Genomic DNA, 17,932 nt, shown 5'->3' on the forward strand with positions numbered 1-17,932 from the left:
CTGATGCTGTTATCTTGTCCTGCGACAGGCTGAATCAATCAATCACCGCACCACCGCGGTGCTCGTCCTCAGCATTCAGCGCACATCGCGGGCACTTCAGCCAAGCGGATCGCTGAGCGTTACGCGAGCCAAATTTGATCAACAAGCGCATCTCCCCTGTGCCACGGCAATCTGAGATGAAGATGATATTAAGAGGAAAGAGCAAAGTGATAAAGACGGCTAAGCAGGAGGGGGGGTTGGGGATTTAGGAAAGACGGAGGCCCGGAGAATGATGACGAAAGACAGATGGAGAGAAAGAATCTTTTTATCATCTCAAATGCAATCAAACACACACATAATGTATAGACACATAAAATACACTAAAGGAGTTCCGTACAGTATCAAATCTGGTGGAGTTTCATTGTATGAAAAGAAGCAGTGTGAATAGCTCACATGCGTTTTGAGAAAAAAATAATGTAGGTGAGTAAATAATTATTAACAGATTATCATTTTGAGGTAAACTATTCCTTAAACAGTTAGATTCAATCATTTTTTTTGGGCGGAAAATTCATTTAAAAATGGCCTACAGTAGTGAACAATTTAAACAAACCTTGGCTAGTTTGCTTTATTTTATCTGTTGCCCTACAGTTCTAACTTTCCTTCTTTTTGTTTGTGGTTTCTTTTTTCCCCTCTCTTTCTCTTTTTTCTGCATTTTAATGTTTAATAGCAGCCTTTGGCTATCTGTGGGCACAATTATTAGATATCCGCAGAGAGAAATTGAAAAATTAATCATACTCTCATAATTTTACACATGCTCTGATCCTTGAGAAATGTCACATGCTTGCTTTCGGATCAAATATGCCATCCGGAGAGCTGAACAGACTGCTTGTGCACAAAACGATTGCATTAATATTGCAATTAAGAGATTATTTACTAGCTCTGCTTTTCATAATCACGCATGCTAGTTGAATTATTGTGCTGTAAGATCTAATGATAACAGAAATGTTTATCATACCATAACAATGCGCATTTATGAAGATAAATTACAGTCACATACAATATGAGCATTTCACTAAGAAGTCTTATATTACAGGAAGTTCTGCTGATAGGAGAAGACATTAGGGAAATTACCCACAAACCTTTGGCAACCCCCCGTAACACGCGACCGGCGTAGAATATCACAAACAGAATCACATGCACGCATCCACAGGGTTAAAAAAAAAAAAAATGGCATGCACACATACACGCACACAACAGGAAGACAATATTTGCATATTGCGTACACAGTCTTGCTTTGTATCCGAGGTATGCATGCAACAGCTAAAAACAAAAGTGACAAAAAATATATATATATATATATATATATATATACCAAACATAGACAACAGTCACAAAACAAAAGAACATTAAGTGGTTCTGCCCTCTAGGGGTTTCAAAAATAGCTATAATTTTAACTAAATGTAAAAAAGTGTGTATATATTATTAAAAACTTAAATTATAATTAAATTATATATATATATATATATAGATATAGATATATAGATATATAGGGCTGTCAGTTAATGCGTTAACTTAATTAGTTACGAAAAAATAACGTGATTAAAATATTTTAACGTGGTTAACGCAGTGGCCCCGCCCCCAGACCTGTACGTCATCCTATATTTCATATAGTTGACTGTTGACAAATATGATACAGGGCAACAATCCACAAACGCAGTTATGCCCTAAAATGTGATTTTGTAAAACAGTTCAGTAAATAAGAAGTTGATATTATGTTTTATTTTAAACACAATATTATGTGTTTTGCTCAATTTCGCAGAGAACATATTACCTTTGAAGCCATAGCAGAATTGTGCTTGTCTCCGAACAACACAACGGTGTTTAGTTTCTGAATGAATCCGCATTTTGAACAAATTGTGTGAACCAATGATTCAAAAGCCCATTCATAAAGAGAGCCATTTACTTCATTCCTGAATGAATCAGCTGTTTGAACGAATCAAATGAATAAATGAATGACTCATAAAGACATTTACCCCCACCTGCTGGCAGATTTCGTTTCTTATTTAGAGTATCATTTCATTAAAAAAAATAAAATAAAAAATATTAATGGGATAGTTCACACGCACACACACACAAAAAAGAATAATTCTGTCATCATTTACTCACCCTTTTCTTTTTTCTTTCTTTTGTGGAACATGAAAGGAGGAATTTTTAAAACTGCTGGTACAAAGCTGTTTTGGTTACCAATAGCTTTCATCATATGGACAAAAAATACAGAGATATTTCTCAAACTATCTTTTTTTATGTTCCACAGTTTACATTGCAGCCTGAACGTTTAAGTGTAATATGTTGAAACAAATAAAATATTTCTTTCTGAAGCTACAATTTGTCTACTTAATACTTTCTCATTTAACACAAAAATTGCTTTAATTAATCAAAGAGAATTGTTTTGTATCAAAAGTAACACAAAGCCTAGCCCGTTGCTACTTATTGGAAGGAAGTTTACTCATCAGCTGAAAACAGCATAGTCCAAAAGGGACTCAATTGGGATTTAAGAATCGATATTGGTTCATCAAAATGAGAATCTATTAAAATCAAGGATTTTTTTTTTTTTTTAATTTTTAACCCAGCCCTAGCGTATTTTGTTATATTGTTTATAAACACTGCACTGTTGTTCTGTAGGTTCATGATTAAAAATGAAAATGTGAACAAAAATAAAAACAGTTAAATGTGTTATTATAATTAAAATATGAAAATTAAAATGATGGGTAATAATAAATTATGACGAAATTTTTACGACCCTGTCCGTCAAAATGATAGACAATGTTAAAGTCTAGCGCAACCTCTGATATATATACTTACTGAAATACTTAATTTAATACTTTTCAGGGTTTTTTTTACATATTTATTTGTCTATTTATTGTTATTATTTCTTTTTTTGGACAACTCTTCTGCCACTGAAAGCCAAACAGATGAATCTAACAACAAGGTATAGTCAGTCTATCAAAATCTTGGCATACGTACAGTATATGTCGCACCATCCAGACCTACTTTCAGGGAATGCTGGGAATAGTAATGGCGTAGTGGTTTACAGTCTGAAAATAAGGATACCTATTTACAGTACAATCACTCAAACCCTGTTTCCATTCAAACAATCACGCTCTTGCACTTGTGTTCTCTCTACACATCTGTTCAGAAGCCACCACGCACGGCTCTTTGTCCAGCGTCTCTGTCTTTGCCGGCTCACAACGTCCACATCTAATCAAGCAGAAAATGGTCATAAATATTTCTTTCTGCTAGATTTCACTTTTGCATTTCACGGCTGGACATGATATTTTCCTCTTTCCCTCTCTGCTTACCTCGGGGAGATCCTAATGCAAAAAACAGTGACTAATATTCAGGGTTCACATCTCTGTAGTCAAATGCACAACATATTTAAGAGTACAGTGGGTAGAGAAATAGACAGCGAGCGTGTGCAGACATAAAGGCCTCGTCTTATTTTCTGTGCCATTTGCTAGCTAGTGCTTTCACGGCCCGTCCCATTACATCATGTCAGAGGTTGTAAACAAGCAAATAACAACAGCTCACTGACGCTCAGAGCGCCTCACGGTCGCACGCCCCACCACTGCGAGGGGAATTGCTCTCTGCGTTCTTCCATGCTGCAAAACATTTGTTTCTTTATTGTCCATGTAAATAATACATCACCTTTTCCTTCCCTCCTTCCTTTCATACGGAAGAAAAAAAGGAAAGGGGGGTGGAATGAAGGATTTATGTGTACGCTGTGCAAAGGGGAACTATTTATGGTGGGCGTCATTCCTAGAACGCAAGGTGCCATCACTGATATTTATGGGAAGACATCACGGCACTGACAGGGAATATCATTCTCCAAATGGTACACAAGCAGTCAGCGGCCAGCACCATTTCTCTTTGGAATAGAGGCCACATCGCTGCCGCGCACCTAGGAAGTGGTTATTACTGGCAGGAGTGATGGCACGAGAGGGCTGTGATGAACATAACTGGGTTTGCTGGAGGAAGATGGGTCAGACTTGTTCATTCTGGACTAACAGAATGAGATTTAAGCTTTTTTATTTCCTGTAATCTTTTTACACAGGGTTGTGGGATATTTGATACTCAAAAAACCCCATGAAATCAAAATTTGAGGTCTGTGGTTTGAGTCATGCCTATTAGTTTCTAACAAATTTAGCTTGACTGTTCTTTTAGGTATGCACATTTAAAATGTACCATCTTTCTATAGAGAGAATATGGACAAAAATATTCATCTTGCACTACCACATGCAAAGAACTGTTAAAAAATGGACCCTCAATGTCATTACAAGATAAAACACATCATGGTATAGCAATAGTTACATTTTTTTCCATGTTACGTGATAAATTGCAAGTTTATAATGATATTTATGTCAGTATGTCCTCCAGGAGAATGATATTCTCGTTTCAGGCTGTTGTTGTAAATAGGAATCCATACTTAAGTGACCAGCCTGGTTAAAAAAAAAAGTAATATCAATAATAATATTTGTTTTATTTTTATTAAATAGAACATACATACAGTACATATGGGTTTGGGTTTATTAAGTTTTTTTTTTTTTTTTTTTAAGAAATTAATACCTTTATTTAACAAGGATGCGCTAAACTGATAAAAAGTGACAATAAAGAATTTAAAATTTTAACAACAAAAATCTATTTAAAATGTCTTCAGCATGAACAATAATAATACGTGTTTATTGAGCACCAAATCAGCATTTTATATTGATTTTATATTATATTTATATTGATTGAAGACTGGAGTAGTAAATATAAATTAAAATTAATTTAGGGCTGCGAAACGATTAATCGCAATTAATCGCATACAAAACAAAAGTTTGAGTTTGCCTAATAGATGTGTGTGTTTACTGTGTGTAATTATTATGTATATATAAATACAAACACATTCATGTATATATTTAAGAAATATTTACAAATATGTATATTTATTATAATTTTTATATAATTTATATTTTACATAAATAACATATTTTCTCTTAAATATATACATTAATTTGTGTGTATTTATAAATATATAATTACACAAAGTACACACACACATATTAGGCAAACTCATTTTATTTTGTATGCAATTAATCGTTTGACAGCCTTAACATACAATATGAAAAAACATATTCTCTATTAAGTTGTAAAGTAGTAAGTATGATATTTTAGCAGAAACTGCTTACTACAGTACATTTCGGATTTAACTTAATTTCTTTCCCCCCCTTAAAGCAATTACTACACAAGTGCAAAAAAAAAATCTGTCCTGTGATGCTTATAATTACTAAGAACGCATTCTAACATCTTTATGTGTGCCATAAACGTCTTTATAATGTCCCTCCCACGTTTTAAACCCTCTCTACAGTAATAATCCACTGATGAAGATTTGATTCTATGAGGCGATATGTGCATGTCAGGTATAAACAAAACAAACAGCTGCAGCACATCATCATCAAATCACACGACACTCACGTTTATTGGCATTGTTAAGTGTTCAAGGTTCTTGTAGCACTTCAGCAGGTGTGTTTCTCATCGGCCCCCCCGGGGAACGATACGGGAAGGGCCGAGCTATAGAGACATGCAGAACCCCAGCACTTTGCTCTGTCAGCCGCGGCCTGGCTGACGCGCCACTCTCTGAATGAACACTGACGTCTATTATCCGCCCAGCGCCGGCAGATTATGAATAAGAAATAAAAGCTACCTCAGCTACAGCACTTCTGCATTAGTGACGGGTGGGCACCACGAGCGTGCGCACACATCGGTACCTTCGCTCCAAGCCTCCAGAGCCCGACTGAGATGCCTTAATCTGAGAAACGCGCAGCTACACGGATTACAGTTTTATTGAAACAAATAAGTGTTTTAAAAACGGGCCGAAAGGCCTAGTTTCAATTTCAATAGCTCGTTTAACCCTTATCGTCCCGATTCCTCGGGGACCATTCTATGTTAATTGGATCTCCACTGCATTTGCATTGGGGGTGTTAACAAGCGCAGTCTATGAATATTAATTACCCAGAAGTTTTTGGTCCTCTGAAAAAAATACTTTTCTTGATACATATTAATTCTGTGAAGTTTTTTAAAGAGAAACACTCATTAAAATTGCACAAGCCCAACGCTCGAATGTATCCCCATGATATTGTGGCATCTTTAACTTTATCCCTAATAAATTGGGTCATATTAGCCGAAACGAAAAGAAACGCCCTCCACTAAATAGTCTTTTCATTTCCTTGTATGTAAACAATTTTACACACCTGCCAATGGCTGGTGACTTACAAAAATGTACTGGCCATCAAACTGTATGTGCATCATTTCATAAAACATTTCATAAAACATTCCATTTATTAATTTTATTTAAAAAAAAAAAAAAAAAAAAAAACACATAGAAACTTCTCATATGAAATTCTCTTTTGCTGACAACAGATCTATTAACCATTGTTATTACTCAATAAGATGTTTGGCGTAGAGGTGTAACGATAAATTGATTCATGGATCGATTCTGCAATTTTCCGAATGCATCACAATTCTCTCTGGAATTGATTTTGAGCTTGTTTTTAACTGCACAGTCAAACACTCACAAAGAAGAGCACTTGTTCGTTCAATTGAGCAATTTAATTGGTTAAATGTACTTGCATTTCGACTTTTATGCTTTTATGACATGATATTAACAGTAAACAGTCCACTGTGAACACTCTTGTAATTCGTTTCAACCTTTTCAAACTTTATGAATGATTATTTTTTAGGTTCAAATGGTGTGTGTGTAAGGAAATGGAAGCAAACAGAGTATGGCTGTTTCTAAATCACACAGTGCCATTTGCTGTTATAAAATACACTCAGAATCGATTCAAAAGAGAATCACGATGTATTCAGAAAATTGCAGAATCGATCCACAAACTGATTTACTGTTTCAGTTAAGATGGCTTTGAGATACTAAAAACTTGAGCGGCTCACGTAAAAAGCTGTCCCAATGCGTTGTGACTGCCAAACAGCTTAGATGGTGTTTCAGTACTGCCACACCCCTTGCTAAAGCAGCAAGTTTCATGTACAACTGTTAAAGCAAGCTAGATTAAAGTGATTCGCTACAGGAGGTCTTTATTGAAAAAACAGCTCCAGCATAAGACTAAATGCAGCCTAATGTTTTTAATACGACTTAATTTGTATTTAACATGACGATAATTGAAAAAAACATTGCAAGTAACTATTTATAATGCTTACATTTCCTTAGTTTGTTCAAAAAGCAGCTACGGAAAACGAGTAAAGAACATAATCACTGTTTAGCCTAGCCTAGTCTAGTGCAAGTTTATGCATTTTAAAAAACACTTGCGTTATAAGTGAAGCTCTCTACACTTTATGATAAATAAATCTCTTACCACACACGTCAACGGCGCGGCTCTGACGCGGCCACTGGAACTGATCGCAGCCATTCTGGTTAATGCTTGTGTTTATACCCGCCGTGTCGCAGCTCGTTGAAGCATTCCAGAAGTGCCACTCCGTGCTGCATCGCATCGGGTGGTTCCTACCCACCCCCCAAGCATTCGAATTTCCATAGGCGGGATTTATTTTAATGATATTCTAATGGACCGCATTGTGTAGTCCAAAGGAGTCGTTCGTTGTAGTTCTTGAAGGGATTTTTTTAAAAAAGAAATATCTCCCTTTGGAGTGGACTTTGAGATTTGTAACTTTGTAGATCTTTTTTTTGCCCAAACATACACACCACACACTGATTAAAATTCAAAAAGTGAAAAAGCATAATAGGACCCCTTTAATTTTAGGTCCTGTATGTAAACATGCCAATCCAATGACAACATCAAGATCGTGTGAAAACGGGAATTTGTGCATTAATACGTTTTAAAAGTATGAAATGACGTCGTCATGCATTTCGTTCAAGGCATGCACGCCGCAGCGATGTTTGATTGTTTGAAAAGCGTGAAGGATTACAGAGAGACAGAGGTTATTCTTTCATGAGAAAACTCAAGTGGTGCGTTAAGAAGAAATCCTCCCTCGCTGCTTTCGGGACTCCAAATAAGCCATCTAATACTAAAACAACACGGATGCATTTCCCAGTGCAGCCACAGTCCGACAGCTGCTGGGAACACCTGCTCAGAGTGTAGAGTTCCCCTCTTTAAGGCGCTAACACACACACACATACACGCTGGCATCAAAGCCCATCCGGTCTCGACAGACAATAAGAAGTGTTTCATACTTACTAATGGTACCAGCATAGCAAACACGTATGTATGCATGCAAACGAATTGACCCCCATTTTAAAGCAAGGGTATATGGGAAGTGGAACAATAGGATGCCCCTTTTTTATACACAAGCAGTGATGCAAAAACCCACCCACTCACGCATATGGACACACACATTTGGGCTCACTTTGGCAGCCTCTTCAAATGCATACACACATTCTCTCACTCCGCTACTTGTCTCCATTGCTGACCATTTGACCCGATATCCATTAGCAAAACAGTTTCCAGCACGCACTCTAACGTAGAGGCTCTCCACAGCGGTTTGGCCGATCCAACTGTCGCACACCAGCACGGAGAAACCTCTCTCATCGCCTCCCTGTCAGTCAAACCCTGTAAACAGGATGCAAACTACTTGTAGGTGCATTACATCGTGTGTGAACCGCGTGTCGTCAGAGATGCTGTCGAAACGATGCAACTACTACCTGCAGATTTCAGACAGCCTGTTCTGTAAATGAGCGAAGTAAAGCATCGGGGGTATCGGGGGGTGAGAAGGGCACTGCCAGAGGGATATATTGCCTGCAACAATTAGTTACGATCCCGAAAAGCAATATGCTTCAATTGTAGCAGGCTTTGAAAGAATCATGCACGGCGTGTTTCTGTTTTTTTTTTTCTCTCTCTCTCCTTGCAAATAATTATTTCTCCTCTCTTCTACGAACAAGCACATTAATGTACAATTTCAATCTCCATCTGTACGATTATGAATCAGATCGGCCATCAATCGGCAGATCCAGCCGAGAGATTCGTCCCGTAATAAAACTGTCACCTGTTCCAGGATAAAGACAGATGTTGCCAGTTGGGTGATAACATAATTAAACCGTTCAACGAGGGATTCCATAAAATTATCAAAATTGAAGGAAGCACTAGCGTTTTACCAATAAAGCAATTTGGGGCAATATGCGGTGTCATAACACCAATCTCCTGCTCAGGATTTGCAATAAGTTGGAGGCTCTGCCTTTCTCTAGTGCAATCTGACAATATTAACAGTTTACAAGCAGATACCTTTAAGCGAAAAGAGAGTGAAAAAGAGCACAAATGTGTGTTTTCTTTAACCTCTCTCATTTTTCCTCTGAGCAGGGTTGCCAAAAATCCTGGATTGAAGAATTTGATATTTTTCAATTCATTAGTTACAATCTGAGGCTTGTAGGATGTTAAACTGGCATGTTTGTTTGTTGTTTAATGTTAATATTTAACATAACATGTTAATGTTATTTTATATATAAAAATATAATACTATATGTAAAAAATAATCTATTATAATATTAATATATCATACAAATACCATAAAATACCATATTATTTTCAGTTTGTTTTTTCAAAAAAAAAAAATCAAAAACAACTATATATATATATATATATATATATATATATATATATATATATATATATGTGATGTGTGTGTGTGTATAATATGTGTGTACTATTTTTAGATCTTCAGATTAAAAATAATGAAATAATATTATATATACACGTTATATATAAAAATATGACAACAATTAAAAAAGTGCATAATATTATATACATATAAATATATATATATAGCATCCAAAATAAAAGTTGGTGTTTATATAATAAATGTGTGAGAACTGTGTATATTTATAATGTATGTTTAAGTACATACACATACATGTCTATATTTTTAAAATATTTGTCTATATATATTTATATGTATATATAACCTAAATTACATATACACATATGAACATTTTATATATAAACTTTGCAATTTTTTTCTTAAATACATGTATATAAGTATGTTTTTATATATATATATATATATATATATATATACATACATACATATACACACATACATACACACATATACATACATAAATATGCACAAATTTTTTTGTATATATATATATATATATATATATATATATATATATATATATATATATATATATACACACATATATACACACACACACACACATACATACATACACACATATATACATATATATATATATATAATAAAATAATATAATATAATAATAATATAATAATATATATATATATATATATATATATATATATATTTTTTTTTTTTTTTTTTCTATATTTATATATATTGCATTTTTTTCTTTACAAGATTGGTGACAGAACTTTCTTTCCATATCATTATGTTTTAATTCTACTTCCTTAAATTTAATTTTGAATTGCAATTCTATTCACACTGATATGGAATTTGATAGGCACTCTCAATTCAATTCTGAATGATGCACAACCCTGCCTGTGAGCGAGGTGGCGTCATCCGTGGGTGTGCGTGCATGAGCATGTTTATGCATCTTCATCACAATACATGCTTTATGCCACTCTTGAGTTTGTTACTTGCTTCAGTGGGCTCCAGGGTTTGCTACATGCTGCATAATGCAAGCACCTGTGCTTCCTCAGACTGAAGACATTACCTCATCGGGTCCTAAGCCTCCTCAGGGGTCAAAGGAAAACAAAAATCTAGAAAAAAAAATTTAAAATCACTGCTAATTGCTTAGCCTTATCTTTTGATTTGTAACAAAGCATGATTCTGTCTGAACGCACTGAGATGAGTTTGCCCTTCCATCAAAGAACAGCACTTACTCATGCTGTAGCTTTCCTGTCTGGTTGTCTTTCTTTTCTGTGGTTTTGAGATGATGGTGGTATGCCTTTGAGTAAAGGTGCTCTCTCAAATGTGATTAAAAAAAGACTGCCATGAGACAGGGCATTAATATTTAAAATTTAAGGGCAGTAACAGCTGAGCAGGATTCCTGGCAGTCGCTCTGCAAGTCTGAGTCAACCGCTGCTTGCTTAAACATGCAATAGATTAAATATGCACCTACTTAATCGCTCATAACTCATCAGAAATCGTGGCATATAGAGGCTTAGATGCACAGTGAGATTGAAGAATGTGCAAAATGAAGAAATACTGCAATCAATACAACTCAATCGGTTCTTCTAGGCAGCAATGAGACAAACAGAGAGCAAATTGAGAGTTTTGCAAAGAGTCCAATAATCTCATATGTATCTCCTCTACAGCTTCAGAAGGCATCTCAATAATGTTTCAAACTGTGCTATGATTTGTCAAGGTACCAAAGTCGAACTCAAATACGAATTCAAATATTAGATTTCTCCTTAAAGGAGATGTCCACTTCCAGAACAACAATTTACAGATAATGTACTCACCCCCTTGTCATCCAAGATGTTCATGCCTTTCTTTCTTCAGTTGTAAAGAAATTATGTTTTTTGAGGAAAACATTTCAGGATTTTTCCCCATATAATGGACTGATATAGTGCCTCGAGTTTGAACTTCCAAAATGCAGTTTAAATGCGGCTTCAAACGATCCCAAATGCGGTTGTAAACGATCCCAGCCGAGGAAGAAGGGTCTTATCTAGTGAAACGATTGGTTATTTTCATAAAACTATAAGACCGTATTTTCTCCCTCAACTTCAAAATCGTCCTATATCGCTGTTTTACCTTTTTTGTTAAGGGTGTTTGATCTTCTTTGCATGTTCACTTTGCAAAGACTGGGTCGGAACTTCTACAACTTCTGCATGATTTTAAGATGATTTTTGAAGTTGAGGGAAAAAATACGGAGTTTTTTGACATACCCTAACTGTCTTGAACCATAATACACAGAGTTCAGGGAGAGCGAGACAAGACGAGCATTTGAGATTAAAAAGTATTTAAATTGTATTTTTTTTTTAAATGAAAATAACCGATCGTTTCACTAGATAAGACCCTTCTTCCTCAGCTGGGATCGTTTACAACCACATTTGGGATCGTTTGAAGCCATATTTAAACTGCATTTTGGAAGTTCAAATTTGGGGCACCATATCAGTCCATTATATGAAGAAAAATCCTGAAATGTTTTCCTCAAAAAACACAATTTCTTTACGACTGAAGAAAGAAAGACAAGAACATCTTGGATGACAAAGGGGTGAGTACATTATCTGTAAATTGTTGTTCTGGAAGTGGACTTCTTCTTCTGGACTTCTTCTTTAATCAACTCTTCTAAATTTATTTTGGTTATCATCATTGCATGCAAAATTAGAAATAGCATTCGCAACTATATTGAACAGTCTATTTCAATCAAATGCATAAAGCGATATAGGCTCCCGATCAGGGCTCTACAGTGTGACCATTTCAGTCACATTTGCTTGAAAAAGATTCATTGTGCTTCGTGATTATAATGGAACTTTGTGAGATTGTGATAAACTAAGATGAGTGAGTAACTTGCTTTTTTTCCCCGAATGAATCAGCTGTTCGAGGAAATCAAACGAATGAATGATTCAGTAATTAAATCACTGACTTGCTGCCATCTACTCGCAGATTTAGTTTCAGTATCTTTTCAGACATTTAAATCATTTAATATTTTTGTATTCAAAATTTTATTTTTAGAACATTAATCTAAACATGAATTTGTTAATTTGACTGCACTCATGCCACCTCAGGGCCTCATTAAAGATTTGAGAATACACAAGCCACTTTTGTGTTCTTGTATGCCACCTCTGAATTACAAATTAATTGTTAATACAGATTTTTCAGATTTTATTTGATTGGTAACTTATTCTACCTGTTCTTATTCTGTTTTTTTTTTTTTTTTAATTAGAAATTTTAAAAAGCTTAAAAAATATGTTTTTAAAAAATTGACATAAAAGATGATTTTAATTTTAATATAATATATAATATCATTTAGAAAAATGCCATTACAAAGGTAAAAACAAAATTCCCCTATAAATCACTTTAAGGAGTCAAATATCACCTCATAATAGAAAGGCAAATTTTTGATCAGATTTTTTGATTATTGATTAGAAGGTGATCCTAAAATTTTGACAAGTGCTCCTAAAAAGAAAAGTAAGCGGAGAGCCATGTGAATGGATGATCCTGGACACTGAACCTGGATCAGAAACTGACGACAACATCCTCATTTTACAGCTATTTCGGTGTGTTTCACACAGGTTGACTTCCTGTTACAGAAGCAGCAAAAAAAAAAAAAAAAAAAAAAGCTAAAAACACACACACACACACACAAAAATGTTTTGCTCTTGCATAAAAGCAGGCTGGCTTTATTTTCTTTAAATCTTTATCTCTCAAGATCATCTTCACTTCCTCATCAAAAGATGTTGCTGAAAACCACAACTTCTCTTTCTGCCTCGCTGAGTGCAAGACAAGACTTTGCGCGCTCTTTGAAGAGGCCCAAATAACAGCCTGTGACAGAACGCAATCAGTACGGGATTGACGGCATTCTCACTTTAAGTTGTACTGAGAGTACCGTGCATCGTGTGAGATCAGATATAGGTCAGTACGATTCCAGGTTTGGGCCACAATTGTGTCATATTTCTCGGGGAGCACATGAGAGATGCGATCTATCAGATGGCTGTCTTGGTTGTGTGGCCATGGAAGGATGTTTGTATTGTGAATGGGGAAATTCCTGTGGGTGCACTCGCTGCTGCAATGAGCGATGGCTGACATGCAAAAAAAAAAGTACATAAACATAACACATAAAAATTGTCACTTGTGTAACACTATATGAAAACACAACTAAACACATCTCTCTCTCTCTTTTTTTTTTTTTTTTTACTTTTTTATCTGTAAATAATTAACTGTACTTAATGAACATGTTAAATTTACAACCTTATTTTTACATAGTTTCTTTCGATATTTGCCTTACACCTTTTCTCGACTGCTTTTCCTGGAATCACATCCCAGCTACATCATAAGGATGTCCGCAGACATGTTTTTTCCCTGATCTTGTCGACCACAGACCACAGAGAGATGAATTGCTCAATGGAGATGGCGCTTGTGCCATAATGGAAATCTTTTGCATAAATGCTGACAAGGGTGGTCTGTCCCTTTAATTTTGGTGAATTATAAGCATAAACCATTTAAAAAGTGGACCTAAATTCTTTAGTACAAGGATGAAAGACGTTTGAGGTGGCTTTATTTGAATCTAAAGGCTCTATTCTATCTAGAGAACTCCCATTTAGGGACACATCTCTTTTATATAAGGTAATAGCACTGGGGATTTGACTTCCTAATGGAGATGTTTAAATGAAGCTTATGGTCTACTTCCCCCCAAATCTGACTAGTTCGAGAAGATAAATTCCCCTGTCAAGGTCGAGATGATCAAACAGATTACAATTATTTTATCCCTCGTTTTTATTAATGAGCACTGTCTTTCACAGTTATGTCGACTAATCAGGATAGATGATATGTCAGCCTCCAGGTTTGTTGTTTTTCACGTATTTAAGGAGTCGTAGGGGTTTATAAATTGAGAGATAATAAAACCGTACAGCTTGTCAGAGGAGAAACTGGGCTTTTGGAGGTTTAAAAAGGTCACGCTTTATGTACTGTGTGCACAACGCAAGCAAAGAGACTGATATGTTGAATAAAAGCTGTCAATTATCACAAAACTGAATCCTTGTTCTTGGGGGAAAAAACTAAGAGCTGGTTGTGATGATCAAAACTGATGAAAAACCAAAATATAATTTATAAGCTATGACATTTGGACTAGAATATTGGCTGTGTTCTGAGCTGCCTTAAGGAAACTTGAAAGGACAGTTAACCCAAAAATGAAAATGTTGTAATTTTCACGCACCCTTGTGCCATTCACAACCTTCTTTGAAATTACTTTCTTCTACAGAACACTTGTTGTTTTGGACCCCATAGACCAGGGGTGCCCAACCCTGTTCCTGGAGATCGACCTTCCTGCAGAGTTTAGTTTCAACCTTGATCAAACACACCTGTCTGTAATTATCAAGTGCTCCTTCAGATCCTAATTAGCTGGTTCAGGTGTGTTTGATCAGGGTTGGAGCTGAACTCTGCAGGAAAGTCAATCTCCAGGAACAGGGTTGAGCACCCCTGCCATACACTTTCATTGCATGGACAGAACACAAGTATACGCAGAAGATTCTTTTTTTTTTTTTTTTAAAGGGGTCATATTATGTGATTTCATGATGTCATGTTTTTTTTTCATGTTTTTCTTGGTAAGTTTAAAGTCTTAAACCCAAAGAGACATTCTTTATAAAAGTTAAGACTCAGCTACGCCTTCCTAAAACGGCTCATTCAAACACGCCCCCACAAATCTACGTCACTCTGTGGGAAGATCTGCATAATACCGCCCAAATATATATGCGAAGCAAGAAGGCCTAACTTAAATTCTCACTGTAGTATTATTGCAGCCATTGCCATGTCGTGGAGACTTTGTTTGGCCTTCCAAATGAGTACACTAGAAATCAGTGGCTCAATTATATTTACAACACTGTCCCAGAACAGTACAACGCAAATATTCGAGTGTGTGTGCAGTGCATAAGGAGGACAGTTTCCCGAACCTGGGAGAGTAGCCTACAATGCCGGCTGTGCACAAATGCTGTTTCCATGGGGCAATTCCAACTTTGCAAGGACAGTCTGGCGCCTCTGACTCACAGCCTGTAAGTACATTTTCATATTTAAAGAATTTGCTACTGACTATTCAAACGCGAGTTTTGAACAGTGTAGAGTCGTTTCTACGATCACAAATGCAGACATGGTGTTACGTGAGTCATTATAATCAGTAATTATGTCCTCACTGGATGCAACAAATGTGTCATTTATAATGGGTTTTATTGTTTTTGTCTCGGGACACGGCATCACAACATGCTAAGGGGCGTAACATTTCAGTCACATGCTTGAGGTATTCGGCCACTCACAAAGCACCGGATAGCTGGCTTATCAGAGCACACCATGCTTTTCAGAACGGTGAGCTTTGTAAAAATCGACGTGTTTCAGAAAGGCAGGGCAGATAATCTACATGGAAAAACTAGCTTTTAATGGTAGTTTTAAGCTACACTATTTTGAAAAAGCTGTTAAAATAGTTGCTCCCAAACAGTGTTAGTCACCATCAAAAGCATGAAAAAAGCAAAAGATGGTTTCTTCACTCATCATAGTCATAATAAAACTATGAAGTAATGTTAAATACTACTCTTTTTTTTGTGCTAGGGTGTCAAGTGCACATCCCTGATTCGGTCAACCGCTCTGGCGTTCAGCCTCTGTCTATCTCCTCTCCCTTCTTTCTCTCTCCATTTCCTTGCATTCGTCAGAGTCGTAACCCCTGTTGTCTCAGCCGAGTGAATCAGATTGAGCCTCTGGCACAGAATGAAGGCAAAGTCAACAGGAATTAAGTTTCAGTGCAACTGTTTACTCAACTGTGGCCTGAAGTTATTGAAATCTTATCCATGGTTTTGTGTGACGACTGCGGTAATGAATTCAGTATGCTTGTGATTTTCGAACTGACAACATCACGCTAAGTCCGAGAAGCACACGGCAGACTGAAGCAATTCAGAGGACAGGAGAAGACGAAAGTGAGAGCCAATCGCAGATGCTTCAGATTATTGATTGACGGCGATATACTCCAGTTACAGATTGATCTCAAGCAGACTGAAGGGAAAATTAAGATGTCAAATGGGTTTTACTCCTATACGTAATCCAAAATAATCATTCTAATTCACAAGCAACATCTTACCAAATAAAACACAATACCAAATCAATATCCCTTGTATGAAATAAGACCAAAACAAATCAGTTTTGGGCCGTTCTCCGCTTTCAAACGCAGACCTGTCCTGTTTGCCGTTAAAACCGAGGCATTGCACTCTTCAGCTCAACGACAGCCATGTTACTCCGACAGACAGCTACTTCAGAGGCTCCACCAAACAACCCTTGACAACATCTCCCATCATGCCGTGGGGTGCAGATAACACACGACTGGCTGATCTTTTCAATGCTGGGCCGCTCAACACGCTGTCGTGTGGGCAAATGCAACACTCAGACAGACGGAAAGAGCTCGTCTGTTTATTTCAGTGTGAGTGAGGATGTTTTGGGCGCTAGTGGTATATAATAAAAACAGCTGCAACACTCTACGCTCCAATGCTTTGAAATGAAGCTCTTCGAAATCTCGATCTGAGTGTTAGGGGTGTTTACAATGCGACAGGTGAAATCTCTGGCGTCCGAATGGACCGACTGTCCATAAATTCCATTGCACCTATGCATTTGTCTGTTGCAACACGTCTGATAAATATTTTACCTGAACGCAGATGCTGCGGAGTTGCTGGAATAAACACATTGGCAACCAAAAACACAATCACAGAAAGAGCACTTAGTGCGTTTAAAAATTCAAACCGCTCTCAATATACATAAATAATCATAATAATGTGTTTATGTACTCTGGTTGGAGGGGGTGCGACGATTAAATATTTACAAGCACTTAAAGAGGGGAGAGAAGGATGCTGTTGACATGCGTTAATAACAGACAGGTGCAAGAATGAAAGAAAAAGGTAGGAACATGGGGAGGAAGGAACAAATGAATAAAGGATGGAAAAATTTAATTAAGAAACAAAAAAGGAAGAAATGAAGGAAATAAGAGAGGAAAGAAGGAAATAATAATTTAAAGACAGGAAGGAATAAACAAACAATGTAAAGAGTTAATGAAAAGAAAGAAAGAAAGAAAGAAAGAAAGAAAGAAAGAAAGAAAGAAAGGACATAAGGATTAAATGATGGCTGAAAAGAAGAAAGGAGGAAGAGAGAAAAAGTAACAAACAACTCATCAAAAGATGGAAGGGTTGAATATTTAAAAAAAAACAGTAAGAAAGAAAGGAATGAAAGAAAGCATAGGGAAAAGAAAGGAAGAGGGAAAGAAAAAAGAAAAAAGCAAATG

At 36.2% G+C, this 17,932-nt stretch overlaps 2 protein-coding genes across 9 annotated transcripts in view; both read right to left on the bottom strand.

The window, feature by feature from the left end:
* The window catches only part of frmd4ba (FERM domain containing 4Ba), a 322,166-nt gene that overhangs the window by 273,228 nt on the left and 31,006 nt on the right, over positions 1-17,932 (bottom strand). The window lies entirely within an intron of this gene.
* The window catches only part of foxp1b (forkhead box P1b), a 207,743-nt gene that overhangs the window by 92,584 nt on the left and 97,227 nt on the right, over positions 1-17,932 (bottom strand). The window lies entirely within an intron of this gene.

Source organism: Labeo rohita, chromosome 6, assembly GCF_022985175.1.
Source record: "Labeo rohita strain BAU-BD-2019 chromosome 6, IGBB_LRoh.1.0, whole genome shotgun sequence".
Taxonomy (NCBI): Eukaryota; Metazoa; Chordata; class Actinopteri; order Cypriniformes; family Cyprinidae; genus Labeo; species Labeo rohita.